Consider the following 12951-nt stretch of genomic DNA (forward strand, 5'->3'; position numbering starts at 1 on the left):
TTTGGATGGTTGCAAGGTTTTGCTCCTAATTCTTTATTGTATCTTTAATACTTGTAAACTCCTTGGTGTGCAACCTTTTAAGCCAAGTCCTTGACAATTTTCAACCTGTACCAGAGATTCTGCAACCCTGTGCCTTTTGTTTTGATCTTCCAAGCATCGTTAACCACCTTCAAGAAGTTATGGTGATCACATAAGTAATGCAGGAAGCAAAAGCGACTTTTTCTCCTACTGGTTTTTTCAGAAGAGGGTCAGAATCAAAGGAGTGTGATCCGACGTTTGGGGATTAGCATAGCAAATATACGCTTGACTATGCCTGTTCATCCAATGCAAATTCCCAATAGCATAATCTATCTTGGTTAAAGTGCGCTTTTGCCTATCATCTTTATTATTCTAGGAGTATTTTGCCCTTGCTCAGTGATTGGGTGCAGCTCCTTGTTGTCCATCCACTTTCACATATCGTAAAGCTCATAGGTAGACACTCGTGAATCATTCTTCCTATGATCCTCTCTGTAGACAACATTAAAGTCTTTAATGAATGGACACGAGGTGTTGTAATCTTAACTCCGCAACCCTTGCCAAAGCTCCTTCCTATCGCGTACACTTTGCTGGCCATACACAAAGACCATATAGAAACTCTCTTGTGTATCAAACGTGGTGATTTTGTGGCGATATATTTCTCGTGACCACAAGTTTCAATTTTGCATCGGTCATGTCTGTAACCCACCCAAACTCTCCCCTTCGCATGGTGATTATAGTTGGCGCTCAAATTCTACTTATTCCCTAGCTTCCTTTGCACTTTGCTCGCATTCTTGACATCTTTCATAACTTTGGCGATAGCTGATGCAATCCACATTTTCTTTTCTCCTTTCGTCTTCTCTTCTTTTTCCTCACTCCCCATGTGGTTGTGGGGGTGGATCTTGATTTTCCTTGCACTCGTGCCCCACCTTGTTGCGTTTGTGGCAAAAGAAAGTGCGCCACTCTGGTATGGCTCTTTGGGCAAACTCTTTTCCTATATTATCTCGCACTTTGATGTCTTTCACAAAATTTTTAGTGATATCCACTTTGATATCTTTTCCTATATTATCTCGCACAATATTTTCATCCTCACGATGGTTTCTCAGTTTTTGTTCACCTTCTTTGCCCTAAATCTCAACCTTTACCGCTGTTGTTGACGCCACCTCTGATTTACTAGCTGAACTTCGGGTGATGACGGTTGAGCACCTTGTCTCCTTCCTACAGCCTCTTCCTCCTCTCCCTTGTGAACATCTACCTCCCTTTACACCGCCGGCTACGCTGGCAATATTGATGGCGGCTGCACACCCTTCTTCCCACCTCGAGCCCTCTCCTTATCCTCCCCCTCAGAAAAGCTTTCTCTTTCTTCCTTCTCTGTATGTTCTATTGTGTTTTTTCGGTGAGCTGTCGAGATATTGATAGTCGCCATTGCTGTTCCTTTATAGATCTATATTTTGTCTCTATTTGCCATAGTTGTCGGTCCACCTGTGTCTCCTCTACCCTTCCACCTCTCCCTCAAAATCCCCTACCTCCCCGCAACCCCGCCGGCAGTGAGCCAGTGGCTGGTTGGCTGGAAAACTGGAGCAGCTGGCGAAAATAAACTTGTTTCTCATACCAGGGTAATATTTTTGTGAATTTATATAAGTTGAAAGAGCCTAAATTCAAAATTTTCAAATAAATGAAAAATAAATACTTTTTCACCCAAACTTATGATCTCAACTTTGGTTGTTTGAACTTTTGTAAGACAGATATTCTAGGTTTTAAACAATCACATTATTAACATTTGTTGTTTAAACCCTTACATTTATTGTTTAAATTGTTATTATGGATTGTATATTGCTTACAACCTAGAGTTTGCATGTTAAATATCTCTACTTTTGTAGTTAATCACTTTGGACTTTGAAATGCGTGCTAAACAATTAAAGTGATTTTTTCTTACATTCAAATTAAGTGGTTATTATAAAGGGAAATTCTATATAGTAGCAATGTGTTTTGTTGAAACGCAAATGGTAGCATTCTTTAAGTTTTCTCCTCATGGTAGCATTAAACTTTGTACTTGAGTTTTCCATAGCCATAATCATCAAAAAAACCTTTGTATTTCCGTTAACTCAATCTTCTTCTTCGACCTCATTACTTTTAACTATTCTTCCTCATTACTCTTAATTGTTTTTCTTTCTCACTCTTCGCACCATTTCTACTGCCTACTTGTACTCTACCTTTTAATGGCGTCCTCCATTTCTTTATCTCGTTCACTCTCTCTCTCCTTCATCCTAATCCGCCTTCTTCTTCCTTCTCTCAACTCTCCCCATTTTCTTCTTCTCAAGCATGGACCTAATCCCTATATCAACAAGCAACTATTAGTTAAAACATCCACTGCTAACAATATCCAGCTTTTCCTAATAAGCCTCACTAAACCATATGTTTGTTATACTATACACTGGTATTAGTATAAAAAACAACTCTACCCTTCCCCCACATTGACAATTTCTTGAAGCCACCGAAGATATCTAAAATACGAATTGATGTATAACCCTGCACCGACATCATATGGACCATCCTCTTAACCAACGAAATGGAGAACAACAGGAATTGTAATTTAAACGCGAACACTGAGAGGGAAAATAACAGGTTCAACATTTGATTCTAGGTTAAAAGGACAACAAATCATAGCCACTTCTAGCTGCTAAAGTTTACTAGGGCTCCCTCTTCGTTGGAAGCGCTTTAATAATATTGTTATTGGTAGCATGTTCATAGCTGAGTATAAGTGTGGATGTTGCCTTGAACCATTTTGATTTTTCACCTTTTGATTTGGTTAAGTCGAAACACATTCGGCTTGGAATTCTTGATTTTTTGAAACAATATTGGCAAGTTGAATTTGATTTCATTGATGTTTTGGTATTTGATTGATTGATTGATTTCTTGTTTTTTATTTGGATGATAACTGTAGGAGATTGAGTTAGATGTATTGGAGAAGAATGTTGAACCGAAATGGGAGAAATTGGTTGAACCTTTGGAATAGATTGTTGATAAATTAGTTGTGGTTTGGAGAATGGTGAATCATCTTAAGGTTGTTAAAGACTATTCCGAATTACGCTCTTCTATTGAGAAAGTTCAGATTTGATTATTGTTCATCTCTACTGTTTAATCGTAGTAATGGTTTTCGTTTCGAATTGGATTATGCTCAAATTATGTCATTGGTGCAATTGATTTCAAACTATTTGTCTTTAAGACAGATGGAAAAATTATCTTTTTCCTCATTCCTCTTAATGTGAAGAACGGAATAAAACAAAAATTGTGGAGTGAATTTGGGGAAGAAGGTGAACTATTGCTGCGTGACATTTGGGGAAGAAGATGAATGAAGGCAGTCAGCTAATAAAGTCCAATAAGAGATAAATCGTCAATCCATTACACTTAACAATAAATTGCTAGAAATAGACCAATAAGGATACATTAGTTAATATATAAGAGCAGAAACATGTTGCTACTATATGGAAAAAACTTCAAAAATGCTACCATACGCGTTTCAACAAAACATTTACTACCATATAGAATTTCCCTATCTTAAAACAACTAATGTGAGTGTTTGGAAATTTTATTATGTCGATCTTAACATCTAAAATACTGTGTTGAACATCTGAACAACTTAAGGTGGATATTTTTAGTATGAAAGTTGATGTTTCAATTATAATTTGTATAACATTTTAGGGTACGTTTAATTAGTATTGGCTTTACTTACTGTAACAACTAGTAACAACACAATTTTCAAGCTATTAAGACGCTTTTGAGGACACAAATGAATGTGCTCTTGTGGGATGTTCTTTATTCATCTATGAGCTATGACATATAAAATTCAACACCGCTAAATGGCCAATAATTATTGGTTATAGACTGTTGGTTGTAATTGTTAACTGTTTTAGATCATCAGTTGAAAGTGGTTGCCTTTTTTTATTAGTTTTTAAGCTAACTGTATAAATTAGTTGTTTAGGAAATGTTTGGTAAACTTACGTATGAACTCATTTGGTTCAATAAATGCAAAGTCGACTAAAAGGTCTTTTACCAAATACTTTTTAATGATGTTAACAAGTAGAGATATGTTTGAAACTTAAGAATCTTTATTTTTGTACTGTATCAGAACTTATAGGAATACATTACTTGCTTAGAATTCATCCAAATTGACCAAAAAAAAAAAAAAATCAAAGAGACAAAGTAATATATTGTATTTTTTTGTTGGACTTTGAAATATCGGTAAACCTTATATTAAAAAAAAGATAAGAAATTTTTTGTGGTAACGTTGAGGAATTGGTTTTCCACGTGATAGACAAAGTTTTTTTAAAATTCACATAGCAACCCTAAGGTTTACCCAAATAAATATCTGTGACCTTTTTTAGTAAAAAAATGTTTAGAAAACATTAATAAGTAAGGAAGCCAAGCGTTTTTGAGTTTGAATAGAACTAAAAGATTCAGAAGATCATATTTCCCCTAAATTTCCCTAATTTCCCAACCCATAATTTCTCTAACTCTAATTTCCCTAATTTATCTAATTTTACAACCCATTTTCCTTAATCGTAATTTCTCTAATTTTTCTAAACTTAATTTCTCTAATTCTAATTTCCTTAGTTTCCCTAAGCCTAATTTTGCTACAATTTCGAGCATTTGATGAAGGCATTTGATCAAGATCAACCCAAATTTTCAAGTTTTACAAGAATTTCAATTAGTTTAGCAAGCAATAAATATGAGTAATCTTAATTTACAAATATTTTAATTGATCCTGGGTGAATTTCGATTGTTGTTGGGTGAATTTCGATTATTTTGCAAGAATTTTTCGTCTAATTTATGTTTTGTAGTATTTAGTCAATAAACTTTGTATTTAGGGTTTGTGATTTGGGGGAAAATTAGAGTTTGTGATTTGGGGAAAAGATAGTATTGTTATAAAGAAAACTCTTGCTAATAAACTAAAGGGGTGAGTTAAGGCTTCTTTATAGCCAACAAACAGAATTAACAAATGTTTCCCAAACGTTTTTTTACTCTAAAAGGTCACGCAGGTTTGTTTGGTTAAACCTCAAGGTTACCATGTGGATTTTAAACAAAATTTTTCTACCACGTGAAAAACCAAATACCTCAGGGTTACCACACGCAATTTTCCAAAAAGATTACGATTAAGAATACTCTTACTGACACTAAGCAACATTACGTTATTAAAATTCTTAGGCAACAAAATATACACATGATATTTTGAATAATGAGAACAAATAAATTGTATAGATCATATAATTTAAAATAGGAAAAAAATAAGCCTAAAATTAAAATGTTCTAATGTAAAAAAGATGAGCATAAATAGAAAGGTTGGAAAACTCATAGGAATATAGGGAGTGTGTTGGTTTTGTTTGATAGATATTGCATTTGTCTCAGTGATTTAACACCTCTTTTTATTTTTAGTTTCTCTAGTTTAATTTTATTCTTTTTTATTTGAGAATGATCCTCGCATTTATATTTTAATCTCATCAATAAATATTTATTTCTCTTAATTTCATTCTCGAATTTATTCACCATCTTAATCTCAACATACTTAATGCTAAGGGATGTCATTTAGGAGATTTGGGATGTCATTAGCATACCATCGCATTACTTTCATAGTTAGGATCTTAATGTGGTAGAATCGAGCGATCCTAATTAGCTTAAGAACTCAGGTGGTAGGATCATAACACGATTCTACGATCCTACGATCTAACAATCTGATCCTACATGGTAGTTTCAACTATAAAATATTTTCATATAATACAGATTTCATTTACGTATAAATATATAATTAATATAGTTATATCATTCCTTCATAAGATTCAAGTTTTCTTGATTTTTAGTTTAAAAATGAATGTTAAAACGTTTTTTTTTTCAAAATTTAATAGATGAAGTCAAATAAGTTTTTACTTATAACTTAAAACATAAAAAGAGAACAAATATAATTGATACTCAGTAATCCAAAGCACATTAATGCATACTTGTAGGATCACACGATCGTATGACCCGATTTTACCAATTTCGATTCTACCCTCTCAACGATCTAGGTAGAATCTCGATTTTGATAACCTTGCTCGTAATATTCATTAGAGTAATTTCTTGTTTCATAGTTGTAATATTCGATTAATAGTAAGAAAGAAAAGTGGAAGAGAAATTTCTTTAGTTCACTAGGATTAGAGTTTCTAGTTAGTAGTATTTTGGCTACGAGAAGTTGTTAGAAGATAAGTGTGATCTTTTTCTAAAGCTGATATCTAGAAATGTAAGGGGAAAGTAAATAAAGAGTATATGTTAAAATTCTAAGAGTTAGGATAAAGCTGAAAGGTAGAGACAAAGTCCTTTAAAGAACTTAACTCTTTACAACATTGTGTTCTTTATTTTCGCATATTTAGTTTCTGTTTTCTATCTTTGCTCAAACTGCAAGTCCCAAACTTATTCCGCAAAAACAACTTTTGTTTTTAGTTTGTCAAGGTCATAACTTACTATTTCAAGGCCCTAACATGTTATCGAGCAAAAAGTCAAAAAGTTTTCATACTCTATTCAACACTTCCCCTTTGGAGTATTCCATCACCCTGCTTGATTCTTCAATTGGTATTAGAGACTAACTCAAAAAGATTGATTTTACAATCCTTGAGGTATTTCATTATGAATCTTTAAGGTGATGGTGGTTCTGCTCAAGGACGTGCTTCTAACTGTCCTCTCTTTTCTATGGAAACAACTTTGCTCATTGGCGTTCTCTCATACAAATGTTTATTATTGATTAAGATTTTGAAAACTAGGATATTATCAAAAATGGTCCTAAACAGCCTTATGATCGAAAGAGATGGAGTTAGGTTCCCTAAATGTCAAAATGATTATAACCATTGTGACCTTGAACTCATATCCAAGAACTACAAAGCCATAAATCTTCTATATTGCAATTTGAATGGAGATGAGTTTGAAAGAATTTTCACTTCTACTTCTGCCCATGTAATTTGGAATAAACCCATTGTTACGTATGAGCGCATTAGTCAATTCAAGTAAATCAATATAAGTATTTTTCTTCACAAGTACGAATTTTTCAAGATAGCTTCTAATGAATCCATAAGAGAGATGTTCACTCAATTCACACTGATAGTGAATAATCTTCATTCCTTGGGAAAATCCTTTACAAATGAAAAAAAGTCTGTAAGATTCTAAGATGTCTATCAAAGAGTAAATAGGGACCAAAGGTGAGGGGCAAAGAGGAAGTCTATTTTTGAAAAAGTTACCTCTTGATGATCTCCTTTCCAAGCAAGAAGATGATGGAGAGCTACCTTTAAAAATAAAAAAAAGGGAAAATCCTACATGGTAAGCACCAACTATGGCAAAAGGCGAGTGGTAGCAATTCTTAAAATTTTTTCCACAAAATAGCACTCAACTCTTTGGAAAGTCACTACAGTAACATTATGATGCCAAAAACGTTATGTTTCCGTTAAGTGGTGAAATGACATAAATACCCTTGTTTAATTTCAATAAAAGGCAGCATCTCCTTCCTCTTCCTTTCAATGTCTTCTTGCTCTTCATTAATGTTCTTCTTCCAACATAACCATAAACCATGTCCTCAACGTCCATACACTCAAGAATTTATTCAAGACTTCCAATAATGGCAAAGAACTTCAAGCTTTGAAAAACCTACCTATTGCTCATGTATGAAGCGATCATGGTATAGAATTTGATCAAATTGGTTTTGACTCATTTCATGCAAAATATGGTATTTCACATAACTTCTATGCTCCTAGGGCACCTCAACAAAACGAAGATGTGGAACGAAAGAAACGCACTCTTGAGGACATATCCAGGACAATATTGATAGTTTTACACATGTTGATATGATTCTTTATGTTGAAGGATTTGATCTTAGTGTTGTTTTGTTCTTTATCACCTCTTTTATATCTCTTCTTGATCAATTGCTCTATGGTAGAGAATTTATGGTATGATAACATAAAAAATGCAATAAAACAATAATTTTATAGATTGATATATATATATATATATATATATATATATATATATATATATATATATATATATATATATATATATATACATACATACATATATATATACATACATACATATATATATATATATGTATGTATATATATATATATATGTATGTATATATATATATATATATGTATGTATGTATATATATATATATATGTATGTATGTATATATATATATATATATATATATATATATATATATATATATATATATATATATATTCATCCCTATCATATATGAATATGGAATATTTTGGATGGTATAGAGTGAATGATAGTAATTCTTGTGATCGTGTCAAGAATCATGGTAAGTCAAAATCTTAAGGTCCTAACAAGGTTTTATAATAAGTTTATGGAACACATCCAGAGGTTGTTTGAAATGAAACGTGTGTTATTTCAAGGAAGATGATATATAGGACACCACATTCGATTTGGGTAGTTATCTATGTGATGATAATGTTGATGGTAGTGAATTTGAAGCTACTCATGGGTACAAGGGAAATGTGTATAGATTCTTGATTTCATATTTTTTTCTTTGTCTCACGACTCCTAAGTTTAAGATTTCTATTCTATCTTTGGAATTTGGAAAGTTAGATGGTAGAAATTGTGACTATGTAAGTCTTTTATTTTGGGAATGTCCGCATCGAAGTTCATGATGGGATTTTTTTTGGGATTCTGTGCTAACAATTCTCACACATCCTGTTCAATTTGATTGACCGAAGTGTTTCATATTGTCAATGCCTTGTGGAATTGGCAAACTACAAAATTAGATCGTTTATATCATTATCAAGTTTCTGTTGGACTTGGACACAAGTATTCTAATTCATAGCTAATTTGATTCCGAATGTACAAGTTTTAGGTCATTTCTTAGACAGCTAATCATTTGGAATGGTGCCTTGTATTAATGCCTCCTTATAGCCAACTCATGTTGTTTCCCTTCATTCTGCATGTTTCTATCTTATTTAAGGGGTAGGGTTCAAGCGGTGGAGGATGCATTTTTATCAGGATATTGTTGTTCGTATGCTGATAATACTTTGGTTGACTGTGATGTGGGATCTGATTAAATCTAATTTGGAATGCTGAAAGTTGCAAGAGAGGAATTTGGTGTTAGTGAAAGAGACTGCTGCCTTAAAATTGTAGCTTAAAGTGTTGTGTTGAATTTTTAATGATTCTGTTTAATTTTAGTTGTAGCATGACAAAATAATTCAATATTAAATGTCAATAACAATCATATAAATCGAATATAGGTTATTTGAAATATTGCATTTAAAAACATAGATTTTAAAGTTGTTATTGATAATTATATTGCTAAATTATAGGTTACTTGAGTAGCAAATTTTGGTTGGGGTGAATTCCTGTCATAAGAAGGAAGGATCTCTTGATAGTAGCAAATCTTGGAAGTCAAACCAACTAGAAACTGAAGCAGCTTTTTCCACCAGATTGGATGTGAAGCAAGACGAGCGTATATTGGATATAGCTTCACCTTCAATTTGCTTTCTTGATTTATATACCCTTAAGGTAAATTTAATTGAGTGCGTATGTTAATAATCCCCTGACACATATTTACAGTTCTTTCATTTTCTCCTGCTGGCTTCGGGATTCTTTGTAAAAATAACCGTATTTAATTTTGCTTGATGATACTTAGCAGTAGTGGTTTTCTTCCCATATGTTGAATAGTAACACAACTTCATATATCTACTGATTGTCTTGTGTCTCCTTAGGTTCCCTTATCCCCTTTTAAGAGGGTCTGGGATCAAAGACGCAAATGTTGACTGTCTAAATTCTTTGTCACACAATACATATACACATAATTTAGTATTAGAATAAATTTTTTTCCACAATTTACATGTATAATGCCTGTAAACTGGAAGTTGGTTGCGAAGAAAATGAGTTTAGAGAATTGGCCGACTTACTATCAAAATAAATATGAGAGAAAAAGCCCAATACGAAGGTACTCTCACTATTTTGAGCATGGGTGATAACGTTTTTCCATGTTTTCTTTTGTATGCACTAACCATATGATTATTAACATACTCATGAAACAAAGCTCAAAGACATTCTTAAGATTGTTTTTTTACAGACAGGTTTTTGTGGTCTTTGGAGTGCTCGTGTACATGCTATAGATTACTATGCCAAGGAAAAAGAAGACTTTGTTCAGGGAAGAGGCTAGTCCTAGATGATATCTCTGCAACATGATTGATATCATATGATTTTTATCTGATTCTTAGAGTTAATGTACTATGTAAAAAAAGATGGCCAAGAGTAGTATAGCTTTTTTGTTAATTTATTATATTTAATAAAAATATAAATTATTGTCTATTCTAATTAGTTGTTTCAGTTATTATTTTTTATTTATCAATATGATTAAAAATAATAATATTAAATATATTATTTGTATATTGGAAAAATATTATTTGTATCGTTTGAAACAAAAGATACTATCTTTGGTTCAAACAAACGATACTATCTTTGGTTCAAACAAAGGATACAAATAATAGTTTATTTGTATTGTTTGTTTGAAACCAAAGATACAAATAACCTGCTATTTGTATCTTCTGTTTTAAACCAAAGATACAAGTAACTGTTATTTGTATCTTGGGTTTTGAAACAACACAAATAATGCGTTATTTTTAAATCTCTTATTGGTAACTCCCAATATAAAATACAAATAAGAATAAACTATCAATAATAATTAAGGAGAAGTATTAGAAGATACCCACAAAGAATGAGAACGATTGGAGAACAAAGTTGTAAAATCTAGAAAATAATAAAGCTTAAATCCTCAACAATGGAGGTTGATGAAGAAGAAAAACTCCAAACTTGCAATAAACTAGTGGATGAATGAACAATAACTACAATAAACCTTAACTAAAGTACTTTGTGATTTTCCAATAATAAGTTGTAGAAATTAAAAGCTAGGGTTCTTAGTAAATGAAAGTGAAATCTTAAGAAGCAATAAAAACTAGAGTAATGAAAATAGGGCAAAAACTAAGTATGTTTAATGTTATACCAACTCTCCTTATATAGCACCTCCTAAAATGGTGAAACCCTTTTAGCTTAAAATCAGCAAAATAATTCTTTGAATGACGTGTAGAGGCCCGCCAAGTCAGAGAAATCGACAAAAGGCCCATCCTCGAAAAGAGATCGATCAATAGATCGAACTAAAGTGATCAACCAATCAATCACTTAACTCCTCAAAATAGTTGCTTCTGGATATGCAAGCTACAAGATCGATCGATCGATCGATCTAAAGTGATCTATTCTTCAGGGAGATGCTTCTGGAAAATGCAAGCTATAAGATCGATCGATCAATCTAAAGTGATCGACCAATCGATCTCTAAATGATGTTGCTTAAGGCTTCTGGAAATGTTGCTACAAGGTATTGACCGATCGATTTAAAGTGATCGACCGATCGATCTCATGAAAGACTCTTAAATTGCTCAAGCTTAAGTCCTTTTTGCCTTCTTACCTTTGCATGAATGCTTGGCACTATCTCTTATCCTCGGTTTAACTCCATTTCCCTCTCCAAAACATCCAAGAGATTAGGGGCGCATCTTCCCTAACTTGCTCTGCTCGGAAAAATGTGGCCAATCCTACAAAAACGAGTAAAACACAAGATACCCTACAAAATGGCGATCAAATCCATAAAAATAATAAGAAGAAACAACAACCGCATGAAAATACACATTGAATAGACATAAAATAAGGCCAAAATAGAAGGTTATCAAATATTTACATGTACTTATGAGCTTTAATATGTAAATTTAATACTTAATTAAAACACTTACTAATACATCTATTAAATTCTTCACACTAAATATCCAATAAGCATCATATGTCATTGGGCATTCTTTTATCTGATCAATTACTTATATGTGTGACTAAGTGACTTCATATAACGCGATTACATTAGTTGTAAATTAATCCTATTAGTCTACAAATTATAGTTTATTTTAGCAAAACACTATGACCACTTAAAATAATCGAATGCTTTTAATAACATAATTTATCCTATTAGTATATAATATTTCTCCCAACTCCTTAATGAATCTAGAGGCTTAGAGGAGGTGAGAAGCGATAACCCTGATACCTAAAGTCGACATGAATATGGCCCAGGTAGTGAGATTACTATGGAGAAAGTAGGCAATGCTTTCAAAAAGATAGGGAGAGCCAAGACAGTCGGAACTGATAACATTCCTATTGAGGTGTGGAAATGTTTAGGAGAAGACAAAATTAGATGGTTGACAAGCCTTTTCAACGTCATCCTAAGAGCACACAAGATGTCAGAAGTATGGAGGGACAACACACTTATCCCACTTTATAAAAACAAAGGAGATGTACAAGTATGTGGAAATTATAAAGGGATCAAATTGCTCAGCCACACAGTGAAATTTTGGAAAAGAATGATAGAGAAAAGAATTAGACAAGAGACAGTGATAAGGGAGAACTAATTCAGTTTCGTGCCTGGGAGATCTTCTACTGAAGTTATACATGTTGTTAGGAGATTGTGGAAAAGTATAGAGAGAGGAAAAATGATCTGCATATGGTGTATATTGACCTTGAGAAGGCATATGATAGCGTACCGCGTAATATCATTTGGGATGGCCTAAAGACAAAGGATATTTCACGGACACATATTGAGGCCATACGAGACATATATGATGGAGTCGCGACCAACATTCAAACACCAGTTGGGACAAAGGATCCTTTCCTAGTAAAAGTTGGCTTGCACCAAGGTTCGGCACTAAGCCTGTTCAATTTTTTCCATCATTATAGATGAGCTTTCCAAATTTTATCTAGGAAACTGCGCCATGGTGTATGCTTTTTGCTGACGATATGGTGTTAATAGCTGAAACGAGTGAGGAAACTAACACAAGATTAGAGGAGTAGAGGACAACT

The 12951-nt window shown here is 32.9% G+C and overlaps 1 long non-coding RNA gene across 1 annotated transcript in view; it reads left to right on the forward strand.

The window, feature by feature from the left end:
• Positions 1 to 10911, forward strand: part of LOC130809573 (uncharacterized) — a 13202-nt gene extending 2291 nt beyond the window's left edge. The window contains exons 3-4 of the long non-coding RNA XR_009040876.1: positions 9372 to 9570; positions 10133 to 10911. This is a non-coding gene — a long non-coding RNA (uncharacterized LOC130809573). The remainder of the gene's footprint in view (positions 1 to 9371; positions 9571 to 10132) is intronic.
• The last annotated feature ends 2040 nt before the right edge of the window (positions 10912 to 12951 follow it).

The sequence above is a fragment of the Amaranthus tricolor genome, chromosome 1 (genome assembly GCF_026212465.1).
Source record: "Amaranthus tricolor cultivar Red isolate AtriRed21 chromosome 1, ASM2621246v1, whole genome shotgun sequence".
Taxonomy (NCBI): Eukaryota; Viridiplantae; Streptophyta; class Magnoliopsida; order Caryophyllales; family Amaranthaceae; genus Amaranthus; species Amaranthus tricolor.